The sequence below is a fragment of the Myotis davidii genome, unplaced genomic scaffold, assembly GCF_000327345.1.
Source record: "Myotis davidii unplaced genomic scaffold, ASM32734v1 scaffold497, whole genome shotgun sequence".
In the NCBI taxonomy this organism is placed as follows: domain Eukaryota; kingdom Metazoa; phylum Chordata; class Mammalia; order Chiroptera; family Vespertilionidae; genus Myotis; species Myotis davidii.
Window position 1 is genome coordinate 2,063,271 of NW_006288434.1, and position 14,583 is coordinate 2,077,853.

Sequence of the window (14,583 nt, forward strand, 5' to 3'; positions counted from 1 at the left end):
CACTATGCTTTAATTATGTTCAATTTGTAACAATGAAAATACATCCTGCATATCAGATATTTACATTATGATTCATAACAGTAGCAAAATTACAGTTATGAAGTAGCAGCGAAAATAATTTTATGGTTGACGGTCACCACAACATGAGGAACTGGATTAAAGGGTCGTGGCATTAGGAAGGTTGAGAACCACTAGTCTAAAAGATCTTATGTAAACTTGAATATATAACCTTCCAGTGATGTAAAGCAGGGGTCAGCTATCGTTTTCTGTAAAGGTCCAGAAATAGATATTTTCGGCCTTGTGGACACAAGGTTTCTGTCACAACTAGTCAAATCTGCTCGTGGGATGCGAGTGCAGTCATAGAACACATGCAAACAAATGAGCTTGGCTGTGTTCCAATAAACCTTTATTTATAGAAACAGGCAGCAGGCAGGATTGGAACCACAGGCCATATTCTACAAATGAATCCTTGATATAAATAAAGGAGTCAAAGATATACTCATACTTAATTTAAAACTTTTATTACAAATGAATGTTTAAAAGACATATACCAAAACGAAGAAAGAAACAGAAAAAAAATTTTAAAAACACACAATAATTTGGAAAAATGGCTTTTTCCCCTTTCTTGTTTCTACATCAATGTCTCCATCATCACTAAAGCAACTCATTGAACTCAATGTTTTCCAAAATAAATTTTCTTCACTTTTGAGTTCTTTGAGAAAACTAAACTTTCAATCTATTAATTCGTGGTAATCCTGCTGTCCCAGCAATTTTATACCCAGCCACATAGGTTTTTGTTGTTATTTTCTCATCTATCTGATAAGTATGTGCTTTCATGATCTCCATAAACTAGTAATATACATTACTACTTTTGTAAAATAATCTTTAAAGGTTTGTTTACTACAACTTCCAGCACCAGCCATTGAGAATTTCTACAGTACAGGCTATACATTCCCAATGGAGGTCTAGAACCACAGGTAATACCAAACCCTACATATACTAAGTTTTTGCCGATACATATCTATGATAAAGTTTAATTTATAAACCAGACACAGTGAGAGGTTAAAAACAATAGCTAATAATAAAAGCATCATAACACACCATAATAAAAGTTATGTGAATGTGGTCTCTCTCTCCTCTCTCTCTCTCTCTCTTTCTTTTCTCCAATAATTGTTATATTTTTTTAGTCAAAACCTATTCCTAAATCTGTGTGCCCACCCCTTACTTACAGTAAATGACTTGGTGTCACTCATTCGGGGGACCCCTCACTAAAGTCTTCCCATAGGCTCAATGCTTTCTGACACAACATGGGAACATAATTTCTTTTTCTTCTTTTTAATATGTTTTTATTGATTTCAGAGAGAAAGGGAGAGGAAGAGGTAGAGAGAGATAGAAACATCAATGATGAAAGAGAATCATTGATGGGCTACCTCCTGCACGCTGCCACCCGCACCCCCCACCCCCTTACTGGGGATCAAGCCTGCCACCCAGGCATGTCCCCTGACTAGAATTGGACCATGACCTCCTGGTTCATAGGTTGACACTCAACCACTGAGCCATGCCAGCTGGGCATGGGAACATATTTTCCGTTCGTGTCTTCCACCCACAAATTTGATGAGTTTTCCATCTTAACTAGCAAACATTTATCACATATTGTAGCCATAACTTTTTCAGTTTGAAGTGCAACAGCAAAACTAACACAAATTTCTTTTTCCTTCTTCACAATTTTACAGATTTGTTCTTACTGTAGATCTTGGCAGCCTCAGCATATGATTTTTTTTTCTTTCCTTACTAAATCTAGAACTTCCACATTTTAAAGAAGCATTTTTTGGCTTCTCTTTAGCTATCCAAATTCTCAACATACACTTTTTTTTTTATATGCTTTTTTAAATTGATTTTTAGAGAGAAAGGGAGAGGGATAGACAGAAACATCGATGAGAGAAAAACATCATGGATCACCTGCCTCCTGCACATCCCCTACTGGGGATCCAGCCAGCAACCCAAGTATGTGCCCTGACCAGAAATCAAACCAGGTTCCTCTTGGTTCATGGGTCTATGCTCAACCACTGAGCCACACCTGCTGGGCCAGCATCAGTACTCTTGAACTTTATTAAGTAAATAAGGGTTACTTGAACACCGGCACTGTTCTTCTGATAACTGCGATGGTTACTAAAGTGATTAAATGGGTGGGTAACATACACAGCGTGGATACACTGGACAAAGATATGATTCACATCCTGGGCAGGACAGAGTGAACAGCTTGAGATTTCATCACACTACTCAAAATGGTACACAATTTAAAATTTATGACTTGTTTATTTCTAGAATTTTCCACTTAATATTTTCAGACCAGAAAGCAAAAACTTGGATAAGACAGACAACTATAATCTTTATAGGTGTAGGTATGATTGTTTGAGGTCTTTTTTCTTCTCCAAGCAGTACTTTGTAAATCAAACTAAAGAAATTGAGGGTTTCTCATAATAAGATAGATTTTATAAACACTAAAAAGAAAGCAATGTCATTTCATTAGAGAGATGATTTCAGAAAAGTAAAGAGCTACTACATATATTCCAGAATATATAGTACTTGGGCTTTGTAACTTGTTTCACAACTGCATTATCAACTGATTGGACCAGCAAGCACCAATAAGAAACACATAGCTTATAATAAAACATTTTTGTCCATATCATTCTCAATCTTAAGAAAAAGAAAAAGTAGATACTTTTTAAGTAAAATTAAATTAACAATAGTCTCAAAGACCCTTCAGCTTCCATGCCATTAGCCTTCAAAACAATAAAATCAACCCTTTGGAGATCCATCAACTCTCCCTTATCCTATATAATAAAAGGGTAATATGCAGAATGATCAGTTGCTATGATGCACACTGACCATCAGGGGGCAGATGCTCAGTGCAGGAGCTGCCCCCCAGGTGGTCAGTGCCCCCTCCCCCACCCCCTGCTCAGCCACAAGCTGGGCTGATGTTGGCGAGGGCAGTGGGAGCCTCTCCCACCTCCACGACAGCACTAAGGATGTCCGACTGCAACTTAGGAGTGGGCCTAAGCCGCAGTCAGACATCCCCTGAGGGCTCCCGGACTGCTAAAGGGTGCAGGCCGAGCTGAGAGACGCCCCCCTCCCTCCCCGCAATGCACAAATGTCATGCACCAGGCCTCTAGTGAATTAATAATAGGCTTCCCGTGCATTTAAAATTTTTACCTCTGATCCTAGACTCAGTTCTATTACAAGTTAACCTGATTAAGTACAGAAAGAAATGCATGAAACACCCAATCTTATCATCAACTGGGACAAGCTGTCTTTCCAAAACTATAGCCAAAAACCTAAATATTTAGTCTTCTGGAAAAGAAGGGAGAAAAAAACTGCCCAGAGTCTTAATGAAAAAGACAGCAACGCCATGTTAACAATTAGCACGTCAGTGAAAGCCTCCAAATGTTGACCCTCAAATTCATGTTTCACCACTAAAAAGACACAAACAATTTTGCCTAGACTGTTGGAAATCCACTTCAACGGGAGAGTGTAAATAGGAGTGTCCTAAGAATCCGCTAAAGCTAATGCTCTTTGGAGAGAAACAGCTAACCAATGACTCTTGTGTCAAGCAGAGGACAAACCAAAGGAGACAGCTTCCACCTAAGAACAGAAAAATGCTTTCTGATAGCTCTGCTCCTCCTTTTAAAATTACTGTTTACGGTTCCTCTTTTTTTTACTGGCCTCTGACACATCTGATGATCACTAATGGTTTCTCAGTGTGCCCTAAGTAGATTTTCATTGTTATCACATTTTTTTAAATATATTTTATTGATATTTTACAGAGAGATAGGGAGAGAGATAGAGAGTCAGAAACATCGATGAGAAAGAGACATCGATCAGCTGCCTCCTGCACCCTCTTACTGGGGATGTGCCCGCAACCCAGGTACATGCGCCAAGTCATTACAACAGTTTCAGTAGAAACGTCAGGACCAGGAGTTGGAGCTGATATTGGAGTTACCCTTGCTATAAGTAGCATTCTTTTGGCAAATCTTCATCTTTTGGCATCCTGAAATTTCCATCTCATTGCAATGAATGAGAACCAAATGTAAAACATTTTTGTCCATATCATTCTCAATCTTCAGAAAAAGAAGTTATGTAAAATAACTGTAATACAGTGGGGCCAGTGACTTACCAGTTTAATTCGTTCCGAGGCCGAGCTCGTGAAGGAGCTCGTTAAATCAAATTATTCTATCAACTCAATGCAAAAAATCGGCCGAGAGACAGCTGGTATCTCAAAGAACTCGTTAGTCGGGACACTCGTAAGTCAAGGCCTCACTGTAGATGTTACTAGTGCTCGTTACATAAAGTCGCCACTCTTCATGAGCACATGAAAAGACTTTTTAGATGTCCTTGCAGTTATTTAAGAGCCTCGTGGCAAGTTTTGGGCAATGATCTGTGAGCAAAAGTGGCTTCTGTCACTTCCTGCTTTATACAACTAGTAAGTGTGAGTACTCCATTCTCTCCCTTCCTCTGATGCAGCAACCCTGGGGGTTACGTGTTTCAGCTGGCTTATGAACAAGATGGGAAGCAGCTTAGGTCTCTGAGTTGCCACTTGAAAGAGAAGCATTCTATATTTTACAAATAAGTCTCTGTTATTATTATATCATAAAAAGATAAAACATGTAAATCAGTTGTAAGGAAATATTTACTTTGAGTTCCTATTACATCAGGCATTCTGTTAGGTACCCGGTCTGGGCTTCAACTAGCTTACATACAGCAACGGTTCTGGTTTTAGAACTACATGCCAACTATTAGTTTTACAACGTATTTTCAATTCACAACATAGTTTTACTTCAATTGAAACTGAAAAGGTGACATAATTTTAAATAAAATGCATATAAGGTAACATAAAATGGATGAGGCGATAACTAGACAAAAAGACATTTATCTTCTAGTTTGCCCTTCTATGCAAAAAGTGAATGTTTTTCTGACTATTTCATCTTAGGGCTCCTGGAGACATTCTCATTCTCTTCTCAAGTTCATGTCCTTTTCAACCTGCCCATTCCTACAACCAACCATCTTCTCGGTACACATAACTCCTACTTTAAAAAGTGCAGAGGCTGGGTGGTAAGAGCATTTCTGAGTACAATGGATGTTTTCATGGGGAGACTGGAATTTAAATATGTGTAGTCTTTCTCACATTCTCAGAGTTACTTCCAATTCACAACATAAATAAAGACTTGTACAAAGTTAAAAAGACGTTAAGTGTGAACAACTCCTCAAAGAATAAATAAAATGAATGGATGGACCTTTTTTTAATGTTTCAGGTCAATGTGAGATTAACTGCTGCTTTCCCAAATTATGGTACAACGTAATTTGAAATGTTCAATGAAAAGAGGTCTCAGCAGTCAAGTAAGTTAGTCAACACCGTATGTTCTAACGCCTTTGGAGCACATTTATAAACAAAGACGTTACACAATAAAGAAAACTGCTTAATCTTTTCTAAAAGAACCTTTCCAATACTATTTGACCACAGATTGCCTTTGGGAATTAATAACTCTTAATGTCCTCTCGGGGGGAAAAACATACTTTGAAATATATTGCATGATTAGAGAAAGATATTTTGTTGAATAAACATATTTTACATTACACTAAAGCTGGGGGCAGATTTACCTCTTCGTTTTTACTTCCCTATAAATTATCCTTGTATTCTTTTTAGATTTCTATGGGATACTTAAAGGACAAAGTACCAAACTCAGAATCTAACAATTTTCATTTCTATGGGATCATATTCCAAGGGCAGTATTTTAATATAGACTCTTTAGTATGTTACACTATCAGAGACAATATTTAGTCTATGCAGATCAGCTTACTTACGTCTGGGGCTCCTTTTCATTTTGTTGTTTTTGCTGGGGCTGAAGCACGTTATTTACCAGTTCAGTGATCCCACTAAAGGGAAACCACCTGTTTAAATAAGCAAATAGTGTGACTGAATAACCAAAGGCATAACAAGGTAGGTCAAATGCTTTCTTACCCACCATACTAAAAATACACAGGCACAGAAGCTACAGCCAATGGACATGGGAGCTCCAGCTAGCACCCAGGCAGTCGGAAGGTAGGGAAATTAAAGTTTGAACACTGACCCAGACCACAAGCAGGCAGCGGAAAAACTACTACATCCAGTCAGTGTGTGGATGAAGTAAGAAACTGCAGGCAGCTGTCTTACCAGCCGGAGAGTTGGGAAGCAGAGGACACGCCAGCTGCAGCCTCTCCAGTATTAGTGTAAGCTAATACCATCCAGGGTGCCGGAAGCAGATATGGCAAAGGTACAGAAGTCAAGCCCACTGCACTCTTAGTACATTTACTTACTGTGTCGGCTGGGGCTTGTGCTCTTCTTTGGCCCTAAAAAGATAAGTTTGCGCAACTGAGTGCACTGTACTAGGCAGACATTTCTATCTACAGGTTTGTGGTCGTATAAAAAAAAAAATGAAAACTGAGGTTTGTTACATGGAAAAGCTTAGTGCTTTGCCAAACATTGGAATCACCCATTTGAATTAATTTGGCACCAAAAATAAATAAATAAATAACACAGAAGTTGAAGCGTTTGTTCTTAATAGAGGACTAATATTAAAACTCCACTGCTGTTCTAAATGATTTCATGATTTAGTCCTCACGTTTACTGCATATTTTATTGATATTGATGCTTTTAAAATAATTATTTTAAGGTACCACATTAAACACAGTTACATTAGCTTTACTGAAGGTAAATGGATTTCCTCTTTATTTTTAAAATTTCTTCATTAATGTAAATTGAAGGCATAAAATTTTAAATAAAACGTAAGGTTCTATAAATGTACTTTTAAAGCCTTACAAATGACAGTATTTACTGCTTAAAGGGTCAGTTAAAGGAACTGGAGGAGAGGGGAATGTATCCAATCTACCTAAACATAGCTACTAAAATAAGTACATATATTAAATTTAAAATATTCATAAGCTAAAGTAAATTATTCATATCACTAGAACAAACTAAAAACGCATTTCAACTATAATCAACTCAGTGCTTCACTGAAATAGCACTGGATGTTTAAAGGGTAGAGAAAGATCAGACACAAGTGCAGTGATGCCTCTGAAATGTGGCTTCCCACACTCCGCTTAGGACTGACTGGTCCTGAGAGGCAAAGCTAGGACTCAATTGTGAGTTGATTATCCTTCACTTTCCCAAAGAAAGACTAAGAATTGGTAACTAAAACTGGACACCAATAGCTAGGACTTTCTTTAGGAAGTTATATTAATACTCTTAATTAAATTCTCTTTCAATCATATTGATTTTCTTTTCCAGTGTGTTCTTATTTTTAATGCTATAAGCAATAATGAAAAGGTATACCCTTATACACCTTAGTATCCCAATAAATAAATATAACTGGTAAATTATATATCTCTATATTGACAAAAAAAAATCCTCTGTAATCTGCATATACTTCAAAAAGTGTAACAAGTTGCCGAAACCGGTTTGGCTCAGTGGATAGAGCATCGGCCTGCTGACTGAAAGGTCCCAGGTTCGATTCCGGTCAAGGGCATGTACCTGGGTTGTGGGCACATCCCCAGTGGGAGATGTGCAGGAGGCAGCTGATCGATGTGGCTCTCTCATCGATGTTTCTAACTCTCTATCTCTCTCCCTTCCTCTCTGTAAAAAATCAATAAAACATTTTTTTTTTTAAAAAAGTGTAACAGGTTTAGCCTAAAGCTGAAGCCATATCATTTAGTATGTATATAATTATATAATTAATTAGTATAAAAGGTTATATTTAACACTAAATATCATATTTAGCAAACAAACAAACTAGTGACATTGGATTCTATCTAGAAAAGTTATCGTATTTCTTTGAGAATAAAACAAAAAATTTCTTAACATTTTAAAACAAATGACAAAGAAAGATTATCATACCAGCTCATCAAACTAGAGAACAATTCAAGATTACCCTTCACCAAATAATATTTATGTTAAAAACAAATATTGAAATAAATGTATAAATTAGAAATATGTATTTTTAAAAAATCCTGAGTGGTACTCTGAAAGGAATCATGTTGTTCTTAATTAATGACAAAAGTTTTTATCATAAATAGATATTAATCTACAAATCAGTTTCCCATTCCAAATCTTTACTTGAAAAAAATTAATAGATGTAAAAATTTTAATTCAGGAATTATTTCTGGGATTTATAAAATATCTATTTATAAGACATGTGAACATGTGTATCAGCTTCCCAAATATGTATCATAATATGGCACTATAAACATTTATCCTGTCTTTAAATACAATCACAAGTATAAAATTATTCTCCGTTTTACCAACATTTTAGATAAAATCAAACCTCAAAGTATCTGACCATAGTTAAAATTCATATTGAGATAATAACTTAAGAACTGGTACTATGAAAAAGTAATTATATATTTCTTTGACAATACACTAACATTATTAGCAATGAACTTCTATACATTTCTGCATTTCAAAAAAAGTATGAGATGTCCAGTTTCCAGTCTGATATATGAAGACTTTGGAAATCTTTACTCCTATCCTTACAAGAAAAAAAAAAGCTGAACAAACTGAAAATCAGTAATTCTTAAAGCCATAAGAATGTAGGTTCACAGGGCAAAGTGCTGCCCTGAAAACTAGAGAAACAGAGGAGCAGGGAATCACAACTGACCAAGAATACGGGCCCACGCCTGGAGCCAGTATCTGTAGGAACACTTTTAACTATAATTGCCCGATGGCCGTAGACTCGTAAACGAGATGGAACTTTTAAAACTCCAAGGTATCCCAGTCTTGAGCACTTCCAGAAATTTTACCTCCAAGAGCCCTACCAGGTGCTCACAGAAAAGAGCACATAAAAATCTCCTCCCGGATCCAGCAGGCGGAAGGGGAAGTGACCTCTTTGAAATACTCCCAGGGCTCTCTACTCTAACAATCCTGGAGTCGTCAAGGGAGACTATTTTACCAGAGTCTAACCAACTGGGTTTGACCAAAATCAAACAAGCCAAGTAAGGTGACTACCCAATCACATGCCCCTCTAACCTTCAATGCGGGAGAAGGAAAACACCAATCCACAAATGAAGGATTATATAACTGTACACCTGAAACCTATACAATTGGATGAACCAATGTCACCCCAAGAAATTCAATTTATAAATAAATAAGAAAATAATACAGTAATTAATAAATAATAATACAAGAATAAACTCTGTGTTTCACCTACAACTATAAGCCTACTTTTCCCTATGTTGTACATAGTGTAAGGGTGATCAAATATTTTAATAATTTATTATTATCTACTTTGTAAAAACTGTTTATTTAAAAAAATAAAACAAATGACATACTTAATGTATGGATATAAGAAGTCCAAAAAATATGAATTGCCATAGCATCAGGCATTTTTGAACTACTATTAATTTCTAAAGGCCTAAAGAGATATTTCGTAAAAATATAAAAATTACTCACAAAGGAGAAGGTCACTACTTTTTACAACTGAGAAAACCAGCTAAATCATGAAACTAGTTTTCCATAGTAGCTTCCAAAAATTAACAGTTCAATGGACAAGGCAACAAAATCAATCCACCTTAGAAAGGCATGTATATCTGATTAAATAAATATATTCAAGGACATAAGCATGCACATTTTGCAATTCCTTGGCATCATCACTATAAATCATATAGTCTTCAACCAGAAGAGATGTTAAGATATCTGGAGATTAGCTCTAAGTGGTTATTTGTAATGCAAAAGATTAAAAAATGCATCAAAATATTATTAGTATATCTATCAGAGTGGCAAGACTGTGGGTGATTTTATTCTTCCTGTATTTTCCAAATTTTCTGTAATGTAATTGCAGTTTCTCATAATTAAATATGTAAAATATTTTTAAGATACCATCTGATTTACAAAAGGAGAAACCACCCAGTGTACTCCATGCTTACAGGCAGTTTAAAGATTAAAGAATCTTTCACATATAGATATAATATCCATTTTCAAAGTCCCCAAAAAGGGATTTACAATAAGCAACACCCTATTCAGCTATACAAGTTCTTTCTGCCCTCGTCACAGTAACTCAGAGTTGCTCAAAGAACAGAAATAACCCCTATGTCTATGTTCTCAGATCCCACGATCTTTTGGCAGATCGCTGTGGGTGTCATTAGAGGAGAAATGCTGATGACACTGGGTGTATGGATCTTGTTTGAGAAACCTAATTTGTTCTATCTTCTCTTCTCTGCTACCAAGATGGAGCACTGTCCACAGGCAGCTGGCCAAGCAGCCAGGTGAACTGCTTTCGTCACGCAGGCATTTGCACATGTCTAAAACACTTCATATCCTCTTATGATAAAATTACTCAAAACATAAAGAAAGGAAGTGGCAGCAATAAATCATGCTGGCACAGCACAGGCTATTTATTCTGAACAGGATGGTTGACAAAGAAACCTGCTGTCACAACATATGAGAGAACTCAAAATCATGAGGCTTTCAGAAAAAAAAAACGTACTAGTCAAAGGAATAAAGGAAGACACTATCCATATTCCATCTTCAAGACACTCTCAAAGAAAGTGAGGATGAGGGATTTGATTTGACATACTGGAGGTTAAGAAAGCATCAACAGCCAAAGCCGGTTTGGTTCACTGGATAGAGCGTCGGCCTGCGGCCCGGGTTCGATTCTGGTCAAGGGCATGTACCTGGGTTGCAGGCACTTCCCCAGTGGGGGATGTGCAGGAGGCAGCTGATCGATGTTTCTCTCTCATCGATGTTCCTAACTCTCTAACTCTCTCCCTTCCTCTCTGTAAAAAATCAATAAAATATATTTTAAAAAAAAAGAAAGAAAGAAAGAAAGAAAGCAACAACATGATCTTCAGAGGTAATTGTATGGGCTTTTGAGGTCAAGCAGACTAGGGTTTTGAGGACCGCTAGCCCCAATGTTCACTGTTTTGCAAGGTATGTAACCATTTTATTTTCATTTCCATCTCATAGAGTGGTTGTTAGGATTAAAGGAAGTAATGAATGAAAATACATGGCATATGTTTTATAACTCTCTAAACTTTCCTATATGTTTGCAATGTTATAAAAACACATAGTGTAATGAGTGGCCCATAATGGGCTCTTGATAAATGTTGATTCATGTCTTTGTTGCAGTCATGAATATTAAACCAGAGGTGCTTTTCTATCTTAAAATAAAGAAGAAGAAAAAGAAGAAACTAGATAGAGGAGGTCACCAAATTTGGACCTCTACCTCCAACCAGATTAAATAAACATCGTGCACAAGGGTATAAGAAGGAGTTTTCTCGAAGCCTAAAATAATCATGAGCAGATATAGGGCACCTATCATAACAGACAGATAGGGAGGTAACACAGCGGGAGAAGATTCTGCAACATGATCAAGTCAATGCAGAGCAGTGATGGCGAACCTATGACACGCGTGTCAGAGGTGACACGCAACTCATTTTTTTGGTTGATTTCTCTTTGTTAAATGGCATTAAATATATAAAATAAATACCAAAAATATAAGTCTTTGTTTTACTATGGTTGCAAATATCAAAAAATTTCTATATGTGACACGGCACCAGAATTAAGTTAGGGTTTTTCAAAATGCTGACACGCCAAGCTCAAAAGGTTCGCAATCACTGGAATGGACAAAGTTAAGGCTAATTCCAAAAATCAGCTTCTAAGAACCCCTGTAGTTTAAATGACTAAAACTTACAAAGCCATAGTGGTTCAAACAAAAAAAACTCAGAGAAGAGGTTGTTTCCCAAATCAGTGGAAGGAAAAAAAAGGGATGTTTGGTTGATGTTATCATAGAAACTAACTCATAGAAACGTGAAATTATATTCTTACTTAACATCAGGGTTCAGAATTTTTATTTCTGTAAAGGGCCATCTAATAAATATTTTATACTTTTCAGGCTATTTAGTCTCTGTTACAACTATTCAACTCTGTCATTTTAGCACAAAAACAACCAGCCATAGACAATACATGAACAAACAAACATGGCTGAGTTCCAATAGCTTTATTTATAAATACCGAAAACTGACTTTCATATCACAAAGTATTGCTATTCTCTACCTTTTTTAACCATTTAAAATTATCAAACCAATTGTAGCTCACAACCTGTACAAAAATTCGGCCAGATTTGAGACAGATATGAACTGTGTGTTGTAGCTTGACAAACCCTGCTTCACACTATAAAAAAAAAAAGAAAGAAAGAAAGAAAACTCAAAGTACTAAATGTGAAAGATAAAACTAACATAAGAAAATAAAGAAAAACATCTTATCGAAATCTTGGAATGAATAAAGATTTCTAACATCACATGGAGGTTAAAAAAAGTGTGCATCTGACTACATTAAAATTAAAAATGTCTGTTTAATGAAAGACAATATAGGGCACCTATCATAACAGATGGATAGGTAACACAGTGGGAGAAGATTCTGCAAAATTAAAAAGGTTTAATGTCTAGACCAGAGGTTCTCAACCTGTGGGTCACGACCCATTTGGGGATTGAACGACCCTTTCACGGGGGTGGCCTAAGATCATCGGAAAACACATATATAATTACATATTGTTTTTGTATTAATCACTATGCTTTAATTATGTTCAATTTGTAACAATGAAAATACATCCTGCATATCAGATATTTACATTATGATTCATAGCAGTAACAAAATTACAGTTATGAAGTAGCAACGAAAATAACTTTCTGGTTGGGGGTCACCACAACATGAGGAACTGTATTAAAGGGTCGTGGCAATAGGAAGGTTGAGAACCACTGATCTAGACTATTCAAAGAATTCCTGCAAATCAAGAAAAAAAGGAATCCAATTATATATTGAATACTGATTAATGCAATTTTAAATAACAATGGAAAGACTGTAGTCATATAGCATAAAAGTTAACAGAATTCTTTATGTAAGTAAAAAAGTACCTTAGAGTTTATAAAATGCTATCCCATACATTAATTCATTTAATCTTCACAATGTACAAAGATGGAATTATTTCGAATAAAGCCCAATCTAACATATTGAGAACTAAAGTTCATATGGTTTAAATTATATCTCCAAGATCACAGTTTTAATGAGAGGTAAAATGGCTTAAAAATTTAAAAAATTAAAAAAGCAAAAAACAGAGAAAGGAAGATGGTGGCATAGGAAAACGCCTGTACTCGCTGCCTCCCACAACCACGTCAAAATTACAACTAAAATACAGAACAACCATCATCCAGAACCACTGGAAAGGTGGCTAAATGGAAGTCCTACAAGTAGAGAAGTAAAGACGAAAGCACACTGAGATGGGTAGGAGTGCAGAGGGGCGATACGGGCTGGTCTGACACCAACATGTGCTGCTTTTTTAATCTGGAGGAAGATCATCTCTGCAGAGGCCGTCCGGAGGAGCAAGGGGTCCCAGCCGCACACCAGACCCCCAGCCCAGGAGATCCAGGGTCCCAGAGCTGGGAAAAGAAGTCCCTATGAGCAGTAAGAACTACAGGCTGTGAAAACCAGTGCAGATTGAGGCTCAGTGACACAGAGGCTGCTGGAGACCCAGCTGTTCCCCTTAAAAGGCCGGCGCTCAAACTGAACTTACAAGGTCCTGTTTCCTCTGAGCTCCAGCACCAAGGCAAGGCTCTGGGGGATACAGACACATATGAGGAGGAACTGGATTGTCTGGCATTAGGGCATGAACTGGGGGGCAGCTTTGTCCCAGATGAAGGTTCTCGCAGGGATCATTGTTCCTATGCTGGGACCTCTCCAGTCCAAGGGCTGACTGGCAGCTTTCTGTTAGCTCCGCCCTGGTGATTCCCTGAGACCCTGCCTCATCCAATGTATAACCCCACCCAAGCTGTGCACAGCAACTTCTGTATATGAATGGCCTTTCCCTGCTCAGGCTAAAATCTCTCAACAAGCTGCAGCTGGGTCAGGGAGCCCCAAACTTATCAATAAAAGGCCCAAGACCCGGCACCAGCACCAGCCTGCCTTGCTTCATAGCTGGGCATCATCTGGGCACTTCCAAACCTGATACAAAGAGGAGGAATCTTCAGATCTCTCTGGAGCTCCTGCTGGCTGACCCCAGGCAATGGCTGACTTTGCACCTCCCTGTAGATCCAAGAGCCAGTGTACGCAGTGGTCAGTGTCAGACCATACCAGATTACAACTCTACGGGAAGCAACACACTCAAGGGAAGACTCAGTGAGCACCAAGGCCCCACTGAAGCAAGTCCTACTCCATAGGGGTGTCTCCTGCACAGCAGTTCTCCCACTGTAGTCACAGCTGGTCCTCACAGCCAATTTGCCTGGAGGTCAATTCCTCCCAGTGACACCAACAGCAAGCAAGTCTCAACTACAGCAAGATTGTGCTCAGAGCCCACAAAGGGGTGCACCTAGAGCTCCCAGCTCAGGTGACTGGGGAGGCTGGGCCACTGGGGCCTATAGAACACCTACTACACAAGGCCACTCTACCAACTCAAGGAGACATAGCAGCTCTATGTGGGAAACAATCACAGGGAAGCAGCCAAAATGCAGAGACAAAGAAACATGTCACAAATGAAAGAAATGGAAAAAAGCGAACTACTGGATATA

At 37.7% G+C, this 14,583-nt stretch overlaps 1 long non-coding RNA gene across 1 annotated transcript in view; it reads right to left on the reverse strand.

Moving 5' to 3' along the window:
- Positions 1-5,925: 5,925 nt before the first annotated feature.
- LOC107182566 overlaps positions 5,926-14,583 on the reverse strand; it is a 20,842-nt gene continuing 12,184 nt past the window's right edge. The window contains exons 2-3 of the long non-coding RNA XR_001513277.1: positions 6,352-6,384; positions 5,926-5,946 (exon numbers count right to left, since the gene is read on the reverse strand). This is a non-coding gene — a long non-coding RNA (uncharacterized LOC107182566). The remainder of the gene's footprint in view (positions 5,947-6,351; positions 6,385-14,583) is intronic.